Genomic DNA, 25,614 nt, shown 5'->3' on the forward strand with positions numbered 1-25,614 from the left:
CACTGCAAAGTGTTGCGTCCTATACAGTACGGCAAGTGCATATTTAAATAGGAAAGGCACTCGCTTCTCAACAAGGCAAAGATGCCTTTGAAAAACATCAGGAAGGACCTAGTGCACAGACTTATATTGCCACTTCTGAGATTGCGGAGTAAAGAATTTAGGCGTTACCGTAGAGCTGGGCATTACGGTCTTCGAGAAAGGCTTCCCATTTCAGTGCTAAGCAGAAGGCCTTCCTAGAAGACAAATTTAAAATAGATCACACTGGAATCATAGCAGATCGAGCAGAGGTTGCTCAGGATATGAGGCATGGAAATCATGAATATGAAGCCGCAGATCAGTCATTGTAGATGAATTCCTAGCACCCAAGCAAATGATGGTCAGTTGCCCAGGGTTTTCCTCACGCGACTCTGATGCGCGCTGGCGCAGAAATTGCCAGCGGCAGTTGACACGAAAATTAAAGACCTCTTCAAAAGTGGCGGCAAATAATGACAGCGCGAACACATTAAACAATGTTTAAGGCATTTCGGCATGGAGGATGAACCAGAGAGAGAAGACCGGTTTTGGAAAACCAAGGTGAAGTTTTCTGCGAAGAATCAAGGCGTAAGGAGGGTTCGTTTTGCAGAAAATAAACCCAACTATGGGATGAGAGAACAAGAATGGTGAGAAAATCACGCTCAGTTTCCAAAGGCTCGACACAGCAGAGAAATTTGGTCTCCGGCGAGATTTAAGGGAGAGAAGTTTCTCAAGGAGCGGCACTTGGAGAAATTTCCTGAGGATGGTCGCGTGCTTCAAAGTTACAGCGTCGAGTCAATTATTGTTGTCACGCAAACTACGCCGCTTCAATTTATTTATTCAGTAAAACATCAAAGGGTAACAACCTCATTTTACATGTAGCGCTATGATCGAGGATTTGCAAAGGACTCAAATTTACAAAAGCTATTGAATTTGAATACGATCTAGCATGACAGTTAATTAGGTAAGTTTTTGGGCAGTTTTTGTTTTTTTTTTTCACTATTCCACTCATTTAGGCGGACAAAGAAATGGCTAACTTGAGTTGATCAAATCGCACCTTGGTACATGGCATGGGGTTATGCCAAGTTAATCCAGCGAGGGACAACGCTTCTTATTCACAAAAATCCAATAGAATTTTTGGGCTACTCAAGACTACGAAATTTTAGGACCCCAAATAAAATTGATACGGCGGTCAAAATACGCCATCATTTGTCACGCAATTGGAGGTGAAAAATCAACAATTCGCGCGTTGAAAAGACACCAGGCAGTTTGGGGGCGAAAATAGTTTTTACACTCGATAGAAAGCTAATTTAGTTCAACTTTCATCGTTTCTGTTGGTCAGGTTACCTGATATTCAAAATGTTAGCGGTTATTTTACAAACAAAACAAGCCAAAGTGCAGAAGTGCAAAAGCGTCCTGTACGATACGGATACAATTTGAAACTGGTAACGAACCGTAAAATTAATATGTTTGCCATATTTACAATCTAATTTTAGTATTGTTAATGAGTTTGTACATACCATGCATTAGCGCCAAACATAGATTGCGCATTCGCTTCACGAAATGTTGTCGTGAACTGCCTTCTGCTTCTCTCGGATTACACGACATGCGGACCCTCATGTCCTGGGCCACAATTGCAAAGCAAACGTCAGTTATCACAAACACTGGCATTCTTTCCTTATAATTCTTGCTCACCTTTACCAAATGTTAATTTCTCACGCGCGTTATTTATAGTCCTTTTTTATGGCCATATTTTTATCCTCTCTTTTTTTTTTTGTTCAAACTGATGGGTTCAGAGAGGGATTCAGTCTTTCCCGACAATTATTTTTCTTTTGGAGAATTCTAAGACATCCTTTTGTTTGACAAAAAGCAGTCTCCTCTTCAAGAAAAGACAGAAGACATGGTTTAAGAAGAGAAGTTGCATCCATTGCCAACAAACACGCCGATCTTTTTTTCTTTTTAAGTTGAAGGATGCGTGAGTACTTTTTAGCACCACTGCAAAGTGTTGCGGCGTTTACAGTACGGCAAGTGCATATTTACAGAGGAAAGGCACTCGCTTCTCGACAAGGCAAAGATGCCTTTGAAAAACATTAAGAAGGATCTAGTGCACAGACCTATATTGCCACTTCTGAAATTGCAGAGTAAAGAATTCAGGCGTTACCGCAGAGCTGGGCATTGCGATCTTCGAGAAAGGCTTCCCATTTTAGTGCTAAGCAGTAGGCCTTCCTAGAAGACAAATTTAAAATAGGAGAAAACAGTGGAATAATAGCAGATCCGGCAGAGGTGGTTCAGGATATGGGGCATGGAAATCATAAATATTGAAGCGCAGATCAGTCATTGTAGATGAATTCCTAGCACCCAAGCAAATGATGGTCAGTTGCCTAGAGTATTCCTCTCGCAGCTCTGATGCGCGCTGGCGCAGAGATCGTCAGCGGCAGTTGGCACGAAAAGTAAGGGCCTCTTCAAAGGTGGCGGCAAATAATGACAGCGCGAACATATCAGACAAACTATGATTAAGGCATTTAGGGTTGGAGGACAAAACAGAGAGAGGAGACCGGTTTTGGAATACCAAGATGAAGATTTCTGCGGAGAAAAAATGCGTAAGGAGAGTTCGTTTTGCAGAAAATAAGCCCAACTATGGGATGAGAGACCTAGAATGGTGAGAAACTCACGCTAAGTTTCCAATGGCTCGACACAGCAGACAAATTTGGTCTCCGGCGAGATTTAAGGGACGAATTTTCTCAAGAAGCGGCACTTCGAGAAATTTCCTTAGGATAGTCGCGTGCTTCAAAGCTACAGCGGCGAGTCAATTATTGTTGTCACGCAAACTACGTCGCTTCAAATAATTTATTCAGTGAAACATGAAAGGGTAACAACCTCATTTTACGTGCTGCGCTATGATCGAGAAGGATTTGGAAAAGACTCAAATTTACAAAAGCTATTGAATTTGAATACGATCTAGCTTGACAGTTACTTAGGTAACAGCAAGACTTGCTAATGTTTGGTAAGTCCTTGTCACGAAACTTTCATATAGCAAAAGAATTACAACCCTGAATGTAATTTGAAACAAAGTTCTGAAGGAAATATGTTTATTGGTACAAGTATATATTTTAAAATTTAATCTTTATATCGTGTAGAAAGAAATACACTGGAGTAAATAAATAGAAGTATAGTTTTACCTAAACATAACAGCTAAAAGCTTGTTAATTATTTGACTAACAGTATGTCTGATTCATCTATGCAATTATCCTATCAGTATAAAGAATTATACTCCTTTTAAATACAAATTTCATTTATCTATGAAGACTTCATCCTGGTCTTAAAACTGTAACGTTTAATAAACCTCCTTTAATACAATTAGCGATGGCGATACTACATCATCACAACAAGATGGCCGACCCGATTTTCCCGCTCCCTTCCTTTTGTCCTGGGGCGAGACTAGCCTCGTTTCCTAGCAACGTTACAAAACTATCAAGCTGCAACCTTTTGTAGCTTTTATTTAAGAGAAATCCATTACTAAAATAAATGCATTGTGTCAACATAACAAGCAAACTGCCGAGTCATTAGTTATTAACCCTTTGACCCCTAACAGTGACCAGCAGCTAATTTCTTCTTAAAATATTAACCCAAATTAAACATAAAGTCACAAGAAAGAAGGGAATAATTACTAACTAAAGAAGCTCTTGATTGTTAAACAAATTCTTCTTGTCAGCACCTTGGAAAAGGTATGGAGAATATTGATACTGTTGTTAGCATGTAAAGGGTTTAGTGGTCAAACCTTTATGTACAAAATTCTGTAAATATATTAGAGCAGAAACCCTGCCTCTAAAATGAAAGTCAGTTAAAAAAAAATGGGTTTATAAAGTTTTCTATGTAATATATCAGTGCATACCAAGTGATATCAGTGACAACAGTACTTTTGTATTCCGACAGGTTTAACCTGTCTAGCAAACATAGCTAATTTAAACAATTCTGCACCAATCTTAAAATATTTTTCTTATTTAGTAGGCATATTACTCACATTACTGGTATACAGAATTTGTTGAGAGCTTAGTTATCATTCTCATCGTAAGTGTGCCTTATCGTGCACCAACTTGACCAAGAAAAATACACTTCACATCAAATATTTTGGGAGATTTAAACTGTTGATTAAAAAATAATTCAACTACCCTTCCCAAGCCAATGCACCTTCAAGGCGCTTAACTAGAATTTCCTTATTACCTGCAGTGCTTAATCCTCTACCATGTAAAGCTTCCTTTAAACCAGGTACTGTCATCAAAGTTGGATTGATAGCTACACTTCTTACCTCAGTGGCATTGCAGAACTTTAGATGAGACCACAGTGATAAGTTATCAGCAAAGTGAGTATTGCAGTGTTTGCAGACAATGGGTTTTAGTGCACACAACACTGATTCTGTCGCGCCTCTGCTGCTTGCACAAGTCACCAGGTCAATACTAGACAAACAAACTTGACAACTGAGCAAATCATTTTCTTTATTTCCACCACAATTGCAAACATTTGGTTGGTAACAGTGTGGTGGAGAACATCATTGGTAGTGTGAGGTATAAGAAGAGGGCATTGGTTGATGTTCTGGGAGGTAAAATGACCGAACATAATTACTTCGCATTACTTGCCACCATTTACCAGTGGTGGTGCTTACATTTGACTGGTTAGTTAAGGTCAAATCTTCCCTCACTCCAGAATGTTTGGCCTCTTTAGCCTGCAAAGAGACAATGCCATAACCCACCCTATACCTTGTAAACACCAAATTTGCATGATAGGGAATGACATATCCAACTGTCCATGTTGTGACATTAACACAACAAATGTACCAAACTCATGGGGTACACTCTAACTCACGTACTCAAAAATTGTCCTTAACAAATCCTGTTTTATTCTCCTCCTAGTTTTCAAAATGTCTCTCTTAATTTCTGCTCTCACACACAAAAACTAATTTATCATCTCCCACGCGTCTCCTGTTACAACCTCGTGATCTAGCCTACACGTGCTTATGCAACTTTCGCATTACATCACCGCTGAAAGCATCTCCTGTGTGCTTATGCAACTTCTGTTCAACTGGATGAAAAAAGTAAAGACACCAAGTTAAAATACATACTACACATTTCTTCCATCTCTGCAACCTGGGCAGAATTGGTCTCTAATCTATTAAAAAGTCCCCCTGCATTCTTCAGATACTCACCTATGATAATGGTAATATCAAGCCAATGCAATGGCTTGATTGCCAATAAGCCTAACTGGTAACTTGTTATACCTGTTCTAGCTGCATCACTAAAATGTTCTTTTACTCTTGAAGTCCAGTATCCTAGTTCACACCCCCCCCCCTCCCTACCTGATGTATGCCTTACATGAGGAAAACTTCTCCTCTGCAGGTATTGCTTTAGGTCCACCTCTGATTTCTGTAACATCCCCTGCTTCCTAGCACGCTCCCCAACACTGTCTGTACCAGAAACCCTTAAAAGAGTCTCTACTCCCTATAGGTGCTCCCAGAACAGAAACAAAAGGATGAGACTTTCCTCTTCCCACTGCCTCTAAGTACAGGAGATCAATATAATGTTGCCAGGCATTGATCTTACAATGCATGGGTTCTGGCCTTAACCTGTCTGGAAAATGCCCAATCCTAGGAAGACCAAACTGTTGGATGCCATTTTCAGCCGTGAACTGTAACTTCTGGAATTTCTATTTTTTTTCTGAAAGGTTTGGGGGAAGACAGGCAAGAAAATTGTTTACCTTATCAGTATTAGAGGTTCTCATTTCCTTAGTGCAAGGTTTTCAGGTGTCATCTTTACCCACTCCAAAACTACCCCCATAGTGTTCATGCTTCCTTTATGAACATTGGCATTTGGAGAAAAATATGTAGCTGCCTGGTCGAGTTCATTAGCAGCCCAGCTCTGCCAGGACATGCCTGCTCCTGGCTGAAATTCAACAGTGCACCCTTTATCACAAACAGTTAAAACATTACCTTCAAACATTTTCATCTCTTCAGTGAGCTGCTTCCAGAGGTCATGCATTATTTGATCTTTGTCTTTTACACTTACACCTGATCACCAAAGTTCCAGCATACCATACTTCCAATTGACATTGTCAGCTCATTTGTTTCAGGAGCTCCATCATCTGAGAACTGAAAAATTAAATAGTTTTCATTTTCATTGAACCAGACAAGTTTACAAGAAAGATGGGGAACTCTCATGTGCAAATCAATAATCATAAACACCAGGCCAGTGACTGTGCGAGAAACATCTGATGCCCCTGGGATCTGTGTGACATGACCAATGTCTAAACTTTTAAGAAACTTGTCAACATTATCATCTGAGAAACTGAGCTTGGGTAACCTTAAGTCAACTCCAAGACATTTAATGTTATGTACCAGCTAGACTTCTTTTTCAGTATTAAAAAGTCAACTTTGTTTTTTACAGACAAGATTTATATATTGAAGTGGCACAGACTGTTTCAGTACATCTTCTGAATATTGATAATCATTAATGGCTCTCTCAGAATCCCATCCAATAGCGTACCTATCGTAGATGAGTCCTTTCGTGGAGCAGTCAGTCGCAAAGCCTGATTTTTCTTTCTTCTGCCATGGAAGTGAAAGGCAATAGCCACTCAATATAAAAAAAATAAGGTTGGGAAGGTTTATCCAATGTAAAATAAAGGACTTAAAAAAGCTCTTTAGTATAGAGAAGCGCACACAGAAAGTCACGTGCGACATCTTGAAGATTATAAGACTTACTGGATATCTCTAAAGAAATGTGGGCTCTGGAAAGAGCCTGTTTACCAGGCCAGAAAAGTGGAACTTAGGGACCAAGTTAATGCAGCGCGGGAAAAGATGCCCAATTGTGTTATAAAAGATGTGAGGTCAAGGTTTCCTAACCCTCCAGGCATTCCTTACATGGGGCATAAAAGGGAATAAGCAAATTCTCATACAAATGCCCATGTCAAGGAGAACAATTATAAATATCAATTGAATAAGTTCATGAAACATATACAGTCATAACAAATTTAAGAGGTGGAAACATCAATAAAACTGCATGGAAAGTCCCTTAAATAATACCTACACTGTAATACTCATGAATGCTTCACTACTTAGTACCAGCAGTTGGTGTAATTATTCTTCCCTGGTTACCTCACATCTTTTACAAGACATTTGAGCTCCCATTTAAAGTTATCTCAAGAAGTCAGAATCGCTGGTAAGCAGAATGGACATCAGTTATTTAGATTAAAAAAATGTAGAGCAGATGGTTTCCCTGAATTTGAATGTTTTTGCAGTAAGCACCCTGATCTTTGCCGGATGATTTGGATTCATGGCATGTTGGTACATCTGCAGAGAAAATATTTCTCTATTCACATTTTCATTCTGCAAGAGAAATAAGTCAATAAGAAAGAGTAAGCATAGCATTCAAAAAGTGGCAAAGCAATTGTGCACAGTTAACAACAGCATAAGTCTTTTAACCAATCAAGAATGGATACTTCCATGTGTATGTTGACGGTGTCATCCCCATAATGGATCCGCTTAATAGCATAAATTAGCATCACTGAATGGAGAGATTAGATCCAGTATCTTTCCCTACACTGCAGAAGTTAACAGATTTTGAGTGGCTTTTTCTGTAACTAGCTAGAACATGAATTTTTTTGTAACCTTTTTAAGGCCTTTACTGCAACATCCCTAATTTGGAAAAGGCAAACTTTTTCATGCAAAGAAACAAAAACATACAGTAGCATGTGCCAATTAATTACCCACACGTAATCATTGGCATGTCTATATATTGAGGTTCCCATAATGGCTTTCCTATAGGGAGCTACAGCTTCAGGTTTAGTTAAAACCTTTTGCTCATTAGGTAGCTATTGTGCTTGCACCATGACTCCGCATGGCAATTGACATGATTTCCCTGAGTCATAAATAAAGAAAATTATAGAAAAACAAATTAATAGATCAGTCTTAATAATGGTAAGTACAATGCTTCTGGTTTTCCATTTTTACAGAAAATTGTGTAATCTTTGAGTTCATGAATTATGCTATGTCTTGTTGGAATTACATAACACAATGTGTTCATAATAACAAAAATCAAATTAGCATGAAATTCTTGCTCACTGAGTGGACTGTTCTTCATGCAGAAGTACACATGAGAAATAAATAAACAACATAAAAGAGAGAATTACTTTAGTCATACTATAAAAGATTTTTCTGTCCTCCATACTCATATTACATTAATGGTAGGATATTATTGAGGCTGCAAATGTATCATACCTTGGGTCTCAGTTAGAAAAGTCAGCAGCTCTTTTGTCATCGGGACTTCACGGCTCACTGCTGAAGTTTCACTAGCCCTACTCCAGTTTACAACTCCTAAAACTTTTTTGGTTCTAAACAGAAGCAGTAAAAATAAAAATATTTTTAGGAATAGCATTGAGTGTATCAAGGTTCAACATATCATACAAAGAGTCCAAAAGCATCTTACGAGAAAGAAAGGGCTGACACCGTCGTGTGTCCTGCTATCTACTCGAATCCTGCCTTGCATCTGTAATAACACACTACAGGAAGAAATGTTAGATATCAAAACATAACATTGAACACATTTCTGTACTCACAAATCTCTCAGGGGTTACAATTTGATATCAGATATTGTATGCTTAGATGTGCTAGTCAGCAGAACTTTGCAGAAGTCTACTAGATCCCATGCATCAAATTGACTGCTTGCAGAGATCCTGGCTTGCTAAAAGGAATAATTGAACAAAACTCAAGCATGCACCTCGCACACTCTAAGACTGGTGTATAAGTATGTGGCTAAGGACAAAGTAAAATTGAAATCAACCTGTACCTCTCCATTTACAAGATAACCAGGGCTGCTGTTCACTTCTTCCTGGGCAGCAGACATGGACTCATTGCGAACCCTACTCACAATGGTTGCATAACAATGCATTTTCAAGACTGTTGAAGTAATTTAAAAAAAGAGGTATTTTAGAATTCAGGTCAGAGAGAAACCAAATAAAAAAACTGCTCAGTCCATTTGAAGTATTTTGGTGGAGAGATCATCATTTGGCTTGCTGTAAACTGTTGTTGTCTGCCATTTGCTTGCAAGAAGAAATACAACATAGGAGCATTAGAGAAAGTGCATTGTCAATCTATGAAAAACAGAGGCAGAAAAGTGACCAGAGAGAGCGAGTTTCAGAAAATTTCCAGCAGAAAACGAAAAGGTACTTACCTCAAATTTACATAGTACTTTGGAGGACATCCTGCCATGATAGAGGAGGAGAGCCACTTGAATGAATCTCCACATACACATGAAACTGTTACGGACACAACGTGACTTTGCCGATTGAAGATTAATAAATCGCAATCATTGAGTTTTCCATAGTAACAGCATGCTGTGGAGAGGGTGTTACAAAAAAAAATTACAGAGTTCGCAGAGCTCCCTCGCTGCAGAGATATATGGGGTCGTTCTCTGCTGAAGGCGTAGTGATCTGCATTCTTTGTGGTGTATGTTCTGCATGTGGAGGGGAAAATGGAGAAACAGCATCAGAGAAAGGTAAAGAAACACACGAAGATGGAGTGGAAGACGCTCAAGGAAAAGAAAACCGTGTGTAAGATGGTGTAAAAACAAGAGAGGGGTCCGGACTAGCTGTGCTTCCAGTTGATAATAAGCTCAGTTGGCTCGATGTCAGTCCTTTCCTTTCCATTTTCTCCTCAAAAGGTAACAGAGGAGCCTCCATCAGATCCGCATTCTGTGTACTTGAGGTCGCTTTTGTTAGATTTAGCGCACCTTTTACCATTTTGACGCGGTCTTTGATGCCAAGAAGTCTGCTCTCTTGAGGAAGCTCTCTGTTGAAAGAGAACTGGACCTCGATCTGTTGGACGTTTTTCTTGCACATAGATGGGTAATTTCCGTCAGCCATAACGCACAAAATTCAGAATAAATATCCTTCGAGCAGCGACAGCTAAGAATGTTGCCGAACATTCTTAGCTGTAGATATTCATGAACAGTACCGACCCAAGATATCTGTAAGTCAAAAGTAAAGACTATTCCTCCTAATTTTAATCCTACAGGCAATGTAAAAGGACAATGCACCGGGAAAACGAAAGTGTTGAAGAGATAGTTGTAACAGTTACTACACTGAAATTATCATACATATTCACCAAAGTCAAAAAAAAAAGATTACTATTGTTTAAAATAGAATATGGATAGATAAGGCCACACTTTGCAGTCTTCAATCAGACAATCGTTATGATACATGTATATCAACCCAGGCCACAGGGTCTTAGCCTAGTTACCCTTCGAGTTTTAGGGTGGGAGGAAGGAGGCGGGCTATGGAAAGTTGCGTAGCCACTGGAGACTTATCTCTTCCATCCTAGGGGGGAGGAAACTCGTCCACTTCCGCTTGATTCTGCCGCCATGAACTCCCTAGCGTCCTTTTCGCGGTAAAAAGCCTTACGGGTTACCAAGCCAAGACATGAAATGAATGATAATCTTCTTTCTGCTGTGGATTCAAAGTATTTTTTAGGGAGCATGGGAGGAGGGTTGAAAGGAAAAGCGGCTGTAGCGCAATAGCCCTACCAATAAAAAATAAATTATGCTAATGAATAACGCTTCAGATATATTATGACGAAATATATGCGTAAGAACTATTTGAGTCTTCAAATTCTACAAGAACTGAGGTGACTATGGTAAAAAGAGAATCAATTTAAATGAAATAAACCTCTCTGAGACTCGCATGAGAAGAATATAATTAGTAATATAAGAGATATTGTTTAATAACATTTTCATTTCTCAACTAAAAGTCAGCCTAAGTACATATAACCAAGGACAATGACACTTACAGTGTATATATCTAGTAGAATATCATCAAAAATTACAACTTTCATATTATATTAGAGCCGTGATACCGCGTGGGATACTTTGTTTTGGCTACAATGCGAACAATTTTTCGAATAATATTTCCTTACTTGCTAAAAAAAATATTTAAAGTGATGACCGAAAAAAATACAGCGTGAGAAGATTAGTTGTTTTTGGTATCGGAGTTTTCAGAGGACACGGAAAAAAAGATCACCAATCATTTGGGCTCGAGAAACTCGTAAGGGGAGGAGGAGGGGAGTTTTGCGTTTGGCAGAGCAGAAAAAGGTAACTTGTTTTCCAAAAAGAATGCAACATTATGGCCCCGATAATGCTTGGGAAAAAGAAACGATAGTAGGCAATAGGAAAGCTTCTTGATTACACTTTTTTCAGACTCTTAACTTAGAGTGTAAGAAGAAGTTTGTTGTATTCCAAGCCTTTTACTTTTAAGTTTTAATTTTGCGCGGAGCGATAGAAACATTGAACGTATTAAAAAGGTGCTCAATATTTAACCAGAAATATTTTGTTTAGATTCAGGCGTAAGTTTAAAGAAAATTGTTCAAAACCAATAGCGGAAAAAAACCCAGGATAGAAGAAAATATGATAGCAGCCATATTTGAAACATTTAAACTTTCTGCTTGTTCTGATATAGACAAATCCGTGTTCGAATAATCTTCTTATCCACCCTTAGGAGCGGACATCACTAATCATAAAATATGCAAAGTTTGTCTAATACATCTTGAATGCAAGACTACTATGTCAGGTTTCTTTTGATTTTAAAAGCTTCAGTTGATTCCTTAGCAGAGATAAAAATTTTATTCCCTCCCTTTGTCTTGCGAAATAAGCCTGATCGTATCATATGAACCTGTGCATGCGCATGCACAATAAAACAGGTTTCATTTAATCTTCAACAAACTATTTTCATGTGAAGGTGTAGTCTGATCGTCCGGGTGAGTGTAGTCCTGAGAAGGATTGTTGTCGGTAGTAGTGACTGACGTTTCGACAACCTGTGCGGAAGTCATCATCAGAGTCAAGTGAATGATTGTTGTGTCAGTAGAATGTTCTTATTCCAGTTCGTGTAAAATGATCGGTTGGTTTTGCCGTGATGTCATTGGCTGTAAGACTTAATAGCGCTGCGCGCCAGGTCTAAAAATAGATATGTCATCTTTGGATCCCCCGCTGGTTTAGGACAAACACTCGGAGTCTTTACAAGGACTTGTATGCGAAACGTGTCAGAAGCAAGACTATTTTCGCTCAAAAAATGCTCGAACTTTCTAAAATGGCTCCAACTAGGCATTGCTGTTGGGTACATGTAAAAATGACTCAAGATATCCAGAAAGATTGCCAGACTCGCTTAATCCGCCTAAAGAAATGCTTAAAAACGGTCGGAAAGCCTTCATACCGTTCCCAAAGCCGAAGCATGCATGACTTGGAACTTTGTCAACGCCGGGTAAATGCGTGTTCTAGAAAGAATTTCTCAGTTGATAGTGTTAACTACAATACTTATATTTGTGCTGTACACTGAAATCCTTGACAAAAGCCTTTTCAAACCGCCTGTTTGGAAATGTTACATAGACGATGATCTTCTCGCTATGGAGTACAGACAAAGCAACAATAGAACGTTTCATTGAAAAAGCAAACAATCGTCATCCAACAATGAAACTTAAGGCTGAAACTTCCGACAAGGAAACAACATTCCTGGACACCTACATCTATAATTGTAAAGGCGAACGATTCGAAAAGGATGCAATCCTTGATGTGCGTACTCATTTTAAACAAACTGAGACATTTCAGTATACACACTAATGTTCCTGTCACCCACAAGGAGTTGAGAAAGGCTTAATAAAAGGAGAGGCCCTTAGACTTCTCAGAACAAACTCCTCTCAGACAATATTCGAAGAGGAAATTACAAATTTCAAAGCGCATTTGCGAAAGAGAGGCTACCCAGAGGCCCTTATTAACACAACCCTTTCAGAGGTGAATTTCAAAAACAGGAAACTAGCTCTTCGATAGAAACCGAAGACGAACCAATGAATCTTGCCTTTTATTACACATACCAACCATCAGTGCCAAACCTAAAGCAAATTCTCATGAGACACTGGCATTTAATAGAAACAACCATTACTGAGCGAACTATACAAAAATCCGCCACTCATGTCTTAAAAATGAGGGCGATCGCTCAAAGACATACTCGCGAGGGCCAAACTTTGAATAGGCTATTCTAAACACGCGCTAGTGAGTCGTGTAGGCCTGTCAAATCCCTTTTTACATTGATCTGTTAGATCCTTAAGTCTCACACGATCGACTTTACTTTCCTTCAGTATCTTCGCCTGAAGCCATTTCCCATCATCTATACTTGAATCAACTACATAATGTTTTCCCGACTTGAGGCAGTCACGAACACGTGCGATGAGGTCTGCTCATTTTCCGCTCAATATCAAGCCTCTACACTTTAACCAACGCTTCAATTGTATGTTTGTATAGTTCTCTTGGTCTTGCTCGAACTTTGAGCCAGGAACACCGTCGTTTTGATTTAAAATACGAGCTTTAGAGGCGTTTAAACTAGAGATGGGCGCATCATCGCCCATATTCATTTACTCGAGAAGCCTGTTTGTTTTTCCTAATCGCTCTAGGGGGTCAAGATTTCGTGACGTCACAAACGCGCAGCGCTATTGACGTAGGTCGGTCGTAATTGGTCAGTTTCGATCTGTCGGTTAAGTTAGGTCGTTATTTTTCGGTCGTTTGTGATTTTTATGTCGTAAATGAGTCGCTTGCATGGAGCGTGTAGTTGTTGACATCTGTTTAGGGGAGTCTGTTCTAAGTTAGTAAACCAGCTTTCCAGAGTCAGTCGTTGAAAATAGTCAGTGCTGTAGGTTAGTTATTCCGCAGAGTCCCAGTCAATGTTGTGGTTGGTAAGTCGATGGTGTTCAGCAATGTGATTGCTGATATCACCTTCTTCGTCGCTCGTCCGTGTTCAGTCAGTCTTGTTGTGAGGTTTCTGCCAGTCTCACCGATGTAGGAGGCTTGGCAGTCGGAACAATTGATCTTATAAATCGTTCCCTGTCTGTTCCTCGGTTCGTCTTTGTCTTTAACGTTGGTTAGTAACTGACGTAGTGTGGTGATAGGTTTGTGGGCGACGCGGATATCGAAGAGTAGTAATATGCGCGAGATGTTTTCAGACATGCCTTTTATGTACGGTATGGTTGCTGTAGTCGTAGGGGTTGCGGTGTCGTTTGTTTCGGTAGCGGTAGTGGGGCGGTGAGTGTTTCGTCGGATTAAGTCGTTGTTGTAGTTGTTCCTCGTAAAAACACGGTGAAGGTATTTGTTCTCGTCGGATAAGCTGTCTGTCGAGTCGTATACTAGTTGTGCGCGTCGTGTTAGAGTTCTGATAGTTGTGGCTTTGTGTGATGTGGGGTTGTAGGATGACTCGTCTAGTAATCTGTCGGTGTGTGTTGGTTTCCTGTAAACTGTCGTCCGTAATGAGTTGTCGTTGTGGCTTACCAGGCAGTCAACAGAGATACAGATTTTATTCCGGCCTCCCTGTCTTGCGAAAAAAGCCTGATCGCATCATATGAATCTGTGCGTGCACAATAAAACAGGTTTTATGCAATCTTCAACAAACTATTTTCAATATACGTTTTATATGACAAATCCAATATTTGCCGCTCCAAACCCGATTGCTGTCAATTTACTCACCCCTTATCCCCTACTCAGTGTCGCTTGCATTATTATGAGGACTACCATACATGACAGTGTGTAATGTCAAGCCTTGTGTATTACAACAATAGGTAATAGGAAGAGGGTGAAAAATCATTTGTAAGAATCAAGTTGTTTTCAGGGCTAAAAAAATCCAATTTACCTCAATTCATATTGTCACAGGTTATAGCTTGTTATCCTCTCTAGTGCCTTGAAGATGTTAGACTAAAATGGAGATATCAAATCAGTGACAACATTGGTTTGATGAAGTGTATGTTTTAGGCCCTCGTATCAGTACATGAGGAATAGATTCAAGCATATTTATTCTCCGACCTTTGTTTTCAAATACTATGTAATTTATGCTAAATATACTAAACTTTGGCAGGTGGCTGCAGAACAACCAGTTGAAAAAATTACCATCAGGCATTTTCAGTAGCAATACCCGGCTGTCTTCGCTGTAAGTTTGGAGTCTTTCTTAATATTGGTGTAAGAGGAACAAGTCAAATCCCACCTTCAAAACAGACATTTGAATGCGTGGGTTATATTGCATATTTCATGTATATCATTGCTTATGTCCCAATAAAGCCGCACTAAAATATAGACTAAGAAACTTCCTCTAAAACATGCATTGTATTCGTTCGCAAAAATGGATTATCAAAGAAAAATTTGTAAGGGAATTTGTTAGACCCTTCCCCTCTCCTTTAAGTAGTCTCTATCAAGTCAAGAATGTTCTATGTAGTTAAGTGTTCAAGGCTGTGTTTCAGACTTCTTCTGTTTATTCTTCTTTGCACGAACGAACGAATGAAAAAAACAAACAAACAAACAAAAAAAACACAAAAAGCAAAAAAACAAAAAACAGCCTAGTGACACCTATAGTGACAATTCATTTTAAATGAGCCAGTCAATTAAACTTACAGTGCAAGCACTGTAAACATCGTCACGGTCTACGCAAAATTTAGAAATTTCGTTGATCTGAAAAAGATGTTCAAGACTTTGGAGGTACGAATCCAGTGCACTAGTCCTTCCTAAATCCAGACCCCATATGCTAGTGTCTCTGAACCACGTTTCTTTATCTCAATTAAGTAACAAAATACCAGTGGTAAACACCTCAGCTCTTTTCTGTGCACATTTTGACAAAATACAGGACGGTGTTAGATAACTCACGAACCCCCACGGATTCTCTAAGGCCTTTATAAAGGACATCGGTTCCTTATAACCGTACTTGAATTTTATCATTTACTGTTGTTTATATTTCTGTTAAACTGGATCAAGGGATGCGCTAGAATTAGAGTGCAATAGGGTCTGGCATGTTGTTTCCATTTTGTCCTTTTTCGAAGTCTTTTAGTTGAAAATTGTTTTTAAAATCTAGTAGAAATATTTTGTGGATGAGAAAAGTGTGCAACATTGAACAGGAAGAAGCTCCTTTTTTTCAGAAATTTGAGGTGATAACTTCGGATATAAATACAAAGAAAGTAATAAAAATTTAATAGCATCATTCTAAACAAACTCACATGGTGAGCGCCGGACTTTGGCCGAATTTGTTCGTAGATCAAATTAAACTTAATTACTTAAGAGCGGTGCTCCCTCAATAGCGCCTGGAGGTGTGCAATATGAAAAAATTGAAAATCCCCTAGCTTTGGCAGAATATACGTCTGGATGAATTCTTTTTAGACAAAAAACTTTAAGTTCCATTGTATTTTGATTTTACGCGAACGGCGGTAAAATCGATTTGGTGGCTCTCATGTCAGCTTCACTAGGTCTAGTTAACCAATAACTCGAACGTCGCTTGAGAATAAACCAAACGATAAATGTGACTAACGATTTTTTCAATGGAAAGAACACGTATTTACAAACGTCCGTCGCGATCTAAGTTTTTTGGGCAATTTTTTTTTTTTTTTCATTATTCCTCTCATTTAGGCGGACAAAGAGATGGCAAAATTGAGAGGGTCAAATCGTACCTTGGTGCATGGCATGGGGTTATACGAAGTCAATCCAGCGAAGAACAAGGCTTCTTATTCACAAACATCCAATACAATTTTTGGGCTACTCAAAACTACAAAATTTTAGGACTCCAAATAAAATTGACATAGAGGTCAAAATATGCTATTCCTTGTCACGCAATTGGAAGTGAAAAATCAACAATGCGCACGTTGAAAAGACACCAGGCCGTTTTGGGGCGAAAAATCGTTTCTACACTGGATAGAAAGCTAATTTAGTTCAACTTTCGTTGTTTATGTTGCTCAGGTTACCTGATATTTAAAATGTTAGCGGTTATTTCCCAAACAAAACAAGCCAAAATGCAAAATCGTCCTGTACGATACGGATACAACTTGAAACTGGTAACCAACCTTCAAATCAATATGCTTGCCATATTTACACTTTTACCAAATTTCACGCGCGTTATTTATAGTCATCTTTTATAGCCATCTCTTTCTGCTCTCTTTTTTTGTTGAAACTGATGGGTTCAGTGAGGGATTTAGTCTTTCCCGAAAGTTACTTTTCTTCTGGAGAATTCTAAGACATCCTTTTGTTTGACAAAAAGCAGCCTCCTCTTCAAGAAAAGACAGAAGACATCGTTTAAGGAGAAGTTGCACCCATTGACAACAAACTCATCGATCTTTTTTTCTTTTTAAGTTGAGGGATGCGCGAGTACTTTTCAGCACTACTGCACGGTGTAGCGGCGTATACAGTAAGGAAAGTGCATATTTATAGAGGAAATTAAAGGCACTCGCTTCTCGAGAAGGCAAAGATGCTTTACACTGAAAAACATCAGGAAGGATCTAGTGCATAGCCGTAGATTGCCCGTTCTGACATTGCAGAGTTAAGTGTTCAGGCGTTACCGCAGAGCTGGGCATTGCAATCTTCGAGAAAGACTGTCCGTTTTATCGCTAAGCAGAAGGCCTTGCTAGAAGAGAAATTTAAAATAAGAGAACGCACTCGATTCAAAGCAGATGCGGCACAGGTGGCTCAAGATAAGGGGCATGGAAATCATGAATATGAATCCGCGGATCAGTCATTGTAGATGAATTCCTAGCAACCTAGCAAATGATGGTCGGTTGCCCAGGTTTTTCCTTCCGCAACTTTGATGCACGCTGCCGCAGAAATCGTCAGCGGCAGTTGGCACGAAAACTAAAGGCCTATGAAAAAATGGCGGCAAATAATGACAGCGCGAGCACATCAAACAAACTGTCTTTAAGGCACTTAAGCATGGAGGATGAAACAGAGAGAGGAGACCGGTTTTAGAATTCCACCTCCGTAGAAATGAAGTTTTCTGCAGAGAAACAATGGTCAAGGAGGGTTCGTTTTGCAGAAAATAACCCCAACTACGGGATGAGACTTTGATCCCGTGTTAGAGGAACTCACAAGCAACAAGCAGAGAAAATTTAGTCTCCAGCGAGATTTAAGGGAGAGAATTTTCACAAGAAGCGGCACTTCGACAAAATTCCTTGATGGTCGCTTCCTTTAAAGTTGCAGCGGCAAGTCAATTATTGTTGTCACGCAAACTACGCCGCTTCAATTTATTTAGTAAAATATCAAAAGGTAACAACCTCATTTTACGTGCTGTGCTATGATCGAGAAGGATTTGCAAAGGACTCAAATTTACAAAAGCTATTGAGTTTGAACACTATCTTGCTTGACAGTTAATTAGGTAACAGCAAAACTTGCTAATGTTTTGTTAGACCTTGTCACGAAATTTCAAATAGCAAAAGAATGACAACCCTGAATATAATCTGAAACAAAGTTCTGAAGGAGATGTATTTATTAATACAAGCATATATTTTAATATTTAATCTTTATATCTTGTAGAAAGAAATACACAAAAACACAACAAGCAAAATGCTGAGTCATTAGTTATTAACCCTTTGACCCCTAACAGTGACCAGCATCTAATTTCTTCTTAAAATATTAACCCCAAATTAAACAAAGTCACAAGAATGAAGGAAATAGTTACTAACTAAAGAAGCTCTTGATTGTTAAACAATTTTTCCTTGTCAGTACCTTGAAAAATGTATTGAGAACAGTATGGAGAATATTCATACTGTTGTTCGCACGTAAAGGGTTTAGTGGTCAACCCTTTATGTAGAAAATTCCATAAATACATTAGAGCAGAAACCCTGCCTCTAGAATGGAAGCCAGTTAAAAAAAAAAAATGGGTTTATAAGTTTTCTATGTAATATATCAGTGCATACCAAGTGATATCAGTGACAACAGTACTTTTGTATTCCGACAGGTTTAACCTGTCTAACAAACAGCTAATTTAAACAATTTTGCACCAATTTTAAAATATTTTTCTTATTAAGCAGGCATATTACTCACATTACTGGTACACAGAATTTGTTGAGAGCTTAGTTATCATTCTCATAGTAAGTGTGCCTTATTGTGCACCAACTTGACCAAGAAAAATACACTTCATATCAAATATTTCGGGAGATTTAAACTGTTGATTAAAAAATAATTCATGTACCCTTCCCAAGCCAATGCACCTTCAAGGTGCTTAACTAGAATTTCCTTATTACCTGCAGAGCTTAGTCCTCTAATATGTAAAGCTTCCTTTAAACCAGGTACTGTCATCAAAGTTGGATTGCTAGCTACACTTCTTACCTCAGTGGCATTGCAGAACTTTAGATGAGACCACAGTGATAAGTTATGAGCAAAGCAAGTATTGCACTGTTTACAGACAATGGGTTTTAGTGCATACAACACTGATTCTGTCGCGCCTCTGCTGCTTAGACAACTCACCAGGTTAATACTAGACAAACAAACTTGACAAGTGAGCATATCATTTTCTTTATTTCCACCACGATTGTAAACATTTGGTTGGTAACAGCGTGGTGAGAACGTCATTGGTAGTGTGAGGTATAAGGAGAGGGCATTGGTTGATGTTCTGGGAGGTAAACGAGCAAACATAATTACTTCGCATTACTTGTCACAAGTGTCAACTAAAAAATGGTATTATGAAGCCAATGCAATGGCTTGATTGCCAATAAGCCTAACTGGTAACTTGTTATACCTGTTAGGTTAATCACTAAAATTTTCTTTTACTCTTGAAGCCAAGTATCTCAGTCGACACCCCCCCCCCCCCCTACCTGATGCATGCCTTATATGAGGAAAAGTTCTCTACTGCAGATATTGCTTTAGGTCCACCTCTGATTTCTGTAACATCCCCTGCTTCCTAGCGCGTTTCCCAACACTGTCTGTACCAGAAACCCTCAAAAGAGTCTCTATTCCCTATAGGTTCTCCCAGAGCAGAAACAAAAGGATCAAACTTTCCTCTTCCCACTGCCTCTAAGTACAGGAGATCAATATAATGTTGCCAGGCAGTGATCTTACAATGCATGGGTTCTGGCCTTAACCTGTCTGGAAAATGCCCAATCCTAGGAAGACCAAACCGTCGGATGCCATTTTCAGCCGTGAACTGTAACTATATTTTTTCTGAAAAGGTTTGGGGGAAGAGAGGCAAGAAAATTGTTTACCTTTGCAGTATTAGAGGTTCTCATTTCCTTAGTGTAAGGTTTCCAGGTGTCATCTTTACCTTTACCCATTCCAAAACTACCCCCCATAGTGTTCATGTTTCCTTTATGAACATTTGCATTTGGGGAACGATATGTATCTGCCTGGTTGAGTTCATTGGCAGCCCAGCTCTGCCAGGACATGCCTGCTCCTGGATGAGATTCAACAGTGCACCCTTTATCACAAACAGTCGAAACATTACCTTCAAACATTTTCATCTCTTCAGTGAGCTGCTTCCAGAGGTCATGCATTATTTGATCTTTCTCTTTTACACTTACACCTGATCACCAAAGTTCCAGCACACCATACTTCCAATTGACATTGTCAGCTCATTTGTTTCAGGAGCTCCATCATCTTAGAACTGAAAAATGAAATGATTTTCATTTTCATTGAACCAGACAAGTTTACAAGAAAGATGGGGAACTCTCATGTGCAAATAAATAATCATAAACACCAGGCAAGTGACTCTGCGAGAAACACCTGATGCCCCTGGGATCTGTGTGACATGACCAATGTCTAAACTTTTAACAAACTTGTCAACATTATCATCTGAGAAACTGAGCTTGGGTAACCTTAAGTCAACTCCAAGACATTTAATGTTACGTAGCAGCCAGACCTCTCTTTCAGTATTAAAAGAAAATTAACTTTGTGTTCTACAGACAAGATTTATATCTTTAAGTGGCACGGACTGTTTCAGTACATCTTCTGAATATTAATAATCATTAATGGCTCTCTCAGAAATACCCTGAAGAAATTGGTCCCTCATAGACCACTTTCATAAATGGCTGCCAGATTAATATTCTTTTGTTTAAACCATTAATAGCAGCAGCTTTTGTGGAAAGCTGTGTTTTGAAGCTAGTTGAGCAGATTTTGGGTCACTGTTGTGGTTTTAAAAGCTCAAACTTACCAAAAACCCCTTGACAGCTCGTACACTCCACGGCCTTTCAATCCAAATGCAAAATGGCGGCCTGAAAATCTCGGGCACGCGCAGAAAGCAAAATTTCGACATTTTTTGGGTTGAAAAGTAATGCCCCACTTACGAGTTTTACTTTTCTCTCTTTCTCCTGCCCTTTTTTTCCCTTCTCCTTGCCTGAAGTTTCTCCTCACTTGCTGGAAATTCAGTAGGCTTCATTTTGGTGTAGAGATTTTTCAGAAACTACTCATTATTTTCAAACCACATGCTCAGAAAGGTAGGTGGGTAATGGAACAAGATTTTCGTGCAGATTTTCAGGTCAAAGTTACATTGTTTTTTGGCTATTTCTCCAATCTCCTTCATTCAATTGCCCTCATACTAGTATCGTTTGTAAGATATTTTTAACTTGTTCAAGTACGTGCTCAAATTTGTGCTCCAGGGTTAAAAGTGATGACGTCACAAGGCGTAGAAAGGGTGTGGGTCCCCATGGGCGCATACGGACGCACTGGACGTCAATAGGTTAAATTTAAATTAGCCTTTCAAGCCTTGTTCTCCAGTACAAAATGCAAAAGAATACACTATCTCAAGCGAGGCCAGAAAGGCTAAATTTAAATTTAAGCAAAAGAATAGTAATCCGGCAGCCATTTACGAAAGTGGTTAAACCCCACGCCCCATCCAATAGCGTACTTATCGTAGACAAGTCGTTTCATGGAGGAGTAAGTCGAAAAGCCTGATTTTTGTTTCTTCTGCCATGGAAGTGAAAGGCCATAGCCACTCAATATATAAAAAAAAAGGTTGGGAAGCTTTATCCAATGTGAAATAAACCACTGAAAAAAAGCTCTTTAGTATAAAGAAGTGGACATAAAAAATCACGTGCAACGTCACAAAGATTATAAGATTTACTGGAGATCTCTAAAGAAGTGTGGGCTCTGGAAAGACCCTGTTTACCAGGCCAGAAGAATGGAACTTGGGCAACAGGTTAATGCAGTGCGGGAAAAGATGCCCAATTGTGTTATGAAAGATGTGAGGTCAAGGTTTCCTAACCTTGCAGGCATTCCTTACATGGGGCATAAAAGGGAATAAGGAAATTCTCATACAAATGCCCATGTCAAGGAGAGCAATTATAAATAACAATTGAATAAGTTCATGAAACATAATTATACGGTCAAAAGAAAATGAAGAGATGGAAACATCAGTAAAATTGCATGGAAAAATCCCTTAAGTAATATTTAATTAATACTGTCCCATGAATGTTTCACTGCTTAGTACCAGCATTTGGTAGAATTATTCTTGCCTAGTTACTTCACATCTTTTATCAGACATTTGGGCTCCCATTTAAAATTATTACAGAAAGTCAGAATCACTGGTAAGCAGAATGGACATCAGTTATTTAGATTAAAAAAGGTAGACCAGATGGTTTCCCTGAATTTGAATGTTTTTGCAGTAAGCACCCTGATCTCTGCCGGGCGATTCGGATGCCTGGCATGTTGGTACATCTGCAGAGACAATACTTCTCTATTCACATTTTCATTTTGCAAGAGAAATAAGTCAATAAGAAAGAGTAAGCATAGCATTCAAAAAGTGCCAAAGCAATTGCGCTGAATTAATTAAGAACAGCATAAGTCTTTTACCCAATCAAGAATGGCTAGTTCCATGCACATGTTGTGGTAGGTGTCATCCCCACAATGGATCCGCTTAGCAGCATAAATGAGCATCACTGAATGGAGAGATTCAATCCAGTATGTTTCCCTACACTGCAGAAGGCAACAGATTTTGAGTGGCTTTTTCTGTAACTGGAACATGAATTTTTTGCAACTCTTTCATGGCCTTTACTGTAACATCACTAATTTGGAAGAGGCAAACTTTTTCATGCAAAAGAAATAAAAACATACACTAGCATGTGCCAATTAATTACTGGCATGTAATCATGTGCATGTCTATATATTGAGGTGCTCATAATGGCTTTCCTATATGCAGCAACAGCTTCAGGTTTAGTTAAAACTTTTGCTCATTGTGTAGCCATTCTGCTTGCACCGTGACTCCGCATGGCAATTGACATGATTTCCCTGAGTCATAAACAAAGAAAGTTATAGAAAAACAAATTAATAGATCAGTATTAGTAATAGTAAGTATAATGCTTCTGGTTTTCCATTTTTACAGAAAATTGTGTAATCTTTGAGTTCATGAATTATGCTATGTCTTGTTGGAATTACATAACACAATGTGTTCATAACAACAAAAATTAATAATAACAATTTTGGTTTCATGAAATCGCTCTTTTGAAGGAGTAACCTGAGAAAAACTCTTTGTACTTTATGACCACTACTCATTCTCTCAACAGACAGTCATTCAAATTAAGTGATAATGGCCAGCAACAATGAGCAGGTTAACCTGAAATTCCTGCTCACTGAGTGGACTTTTCTTCATGGAGAAGTACACATGAGAAATAAATAAACAAACAAACAAAAGGAATTACTTAAGTCACACTATAAAGGATTTTCTGTCCTCCATACTCATATTACATCAATGGTAGGATATTATTGAGGATGCAAATGTATCATACCTTCGGACTCAGTTATAAAAGTCAGTAGCTTTTTTGTCATAGAGACTTCATGGCTCACTGCTTAAGCTTCACTAGCCCTACTCCAGTTTACAACTCCTAAAACTTTTTTGGTCCTTATATGCAGAATCAGTAAAAATAAAAATCTTTTTAGGAATAGCATTGAGTGTATCAAGGTTCAACATATCATACAAAGAGTTCAAAAGCATCTTACGAAAGAAAGGGCCGACACCGTCGTGTGTGCTGCTGATCTACTCGAATCATGCCTTGCATCTGTACTAACACACTACAGGAAGAAATGGTAGATATCAAAACAACATTGAGCACATTTCTGTACTCACAGATTTCTCAGGGTTTATAATTTGATATCAGATATTGTATGCTTAGATGTGCTATTCAGCAGAACTTTGCAGAAGTCTACTAGATCCCATGCATCAAATTGACTGCTTACAGAGATCCTGGCTCGCAAAAAGGAACAATTGAACAACACTCATGCATGCACCTCCCATACTCTCAGACTGGTGTATAAGTATGTGGACAAAGACAAAATAAAATTGAAATCAACTTGTACCTCTTCATTTACAACATAACCAGGGGTGTTTTTCACTTCTTCCTGGGAAGCAGACATGGACTCATTGCAAACCCTATTCACAATGGTTGCATAACAATGTTTTTTCAAGACTGTTAAAGTAATTAAAAAAAGAGGTATTTTAGAATTCAGGTAAGAGAGAAACCAAATAAGAAACTGCCATGGGTTGGCAAAAACCAGGAAAGGGGCATAACTCATCAACTGGTCAAGCTGCAGTGATGGGTTTAACTTATGGGAAGGTTATGGATTATACTACAAGAACAAAATCAAAAAAGCAAGCTAAGCATTTCTATCAGTAGTTGCCATAGCAACAGCTTTGAGGTTCTGAAAGAGTTTTCCATATATAGTCTAATACCCCATTCACACCAAAGCCTAAACATGCTTTAAAGCTGTTTTGTTAAACATGGTTTAACACAACAGCTCCTTAGAAGCTGCTCAAATCAATATTTGGTTGACTTCAAATGTGGCACATTGAAAATACAATTTAGCAATTGCTTGAATCTTGTGAAAAGTTTAGTTTTTCAGTTCTCTGCTTCTGATTTTTATTCAGTTAAACCTGGTTTAACTAAACAAGTTTTCTGGTGTGAATGGGGTATTAGATCCCCCTGACCAATGCAACATGTGAAATTTGAGTAGAAGCATTTCATGATATTAACAATATCATATATATGGAATGCCATATGCTCTCAGAATCTGCCAAAGACTGCCCCTATGAATGCTGTCAAACGCTTTCTCGTAGTCGATTAAATTTACATGCAACTCCCTGTTCCACTCAGTGCATTGTTCAAGTATGTTCCGCAGCGTAAACTTGTGATCCGTACATCCACGCCCCTTGCGAAATCCAGATTGCTCGTTCCGCAGGATGTCATCAACAGCTTGGGTGATGCGCTGTATAATGACCTTGCAAAAGATTTTACGCGGCACAGACAAAAGAGTAATTCCCCGCCAGTTGTTACTATCGCTTAGAGACCCTTTCTTTGGGATCTTGATTATCACTCCTCTGCTCCAATCTGTGGGAATTTCTTCCCATTTCCAGATCTTTGTGAACAGAATTGCAAATGATGCCCTTCATCATTAGTAACTCTGTGTGAAAACAGTTGGAAAATGCCGCGCTCAATAGACAAAGAACACGTCTTCATGCCCTAATCAGGGTCGTTAGTAATTCTGTGAGAAAACGCTTGGCAAATGTAGAGTTCGTACGCTTAGGAAAACTGTAGAAAAACGTTCAGGAAAACAAGCCATACACTCGCGTTTTGGTTCATCCTCGGTGTTAAAGCCTGTGAAGCTCACGAATTACGTAAAACAAAGACGAGAAAACATTAGAAACAATAACGTACAGCAAAACAATACCTCATGAAACAAAGAAAAATTTTTCAGGTTTTTACTACGAGGATGACCCTGCGTTTTCATGGAGCCGGAAAACAATCGACAAACATCATGTTTTCATGGCATTCACCATTAGTTATTGTGTGAGAAAAAGCTTGGCAAGTGC

The 25,614-nt window shown here is 38.9% G+C and overlaps 3 pseudogenes; 1 reads left to right on the forward strand and 2 right to left on the reverse strand.

Annotated features, from left to right (window-relative positions):
- LOC148737496 (uncharacterized) overlaps nt 1–13,083 on the forward strand; it is a 221,608-nt pseudogene extending 208,525 nt beyond the window's left edge.
- On the reverse strand, nt 3,484–9,918 carry LOC148737508 (uncharacterized; annotated as a pseudogene).
- Nucleotides 13,084–22,332: 9,249 nt separating the features above from the next.
- The window catches only part of LOC148737509 (uncharacterized), a 30,720-nt pseudogene continuing 27,438 nt past the window's right edge, over nt 22,333–25,614 (reverse strand).

This window comes from Stylophora pistillata, chromosome 2, assembly GCF_964205215.1.
Source record: "Stylophora pistillata chromosome 2, jaStyPist1.2, whole genome shotgun sequence".
NCBI lineage: Eukaryota > Metazoa > Cnidaria > Anthozoa > Scleractinia > Pocilloporidae > Stylophora > Stylophora pistillata.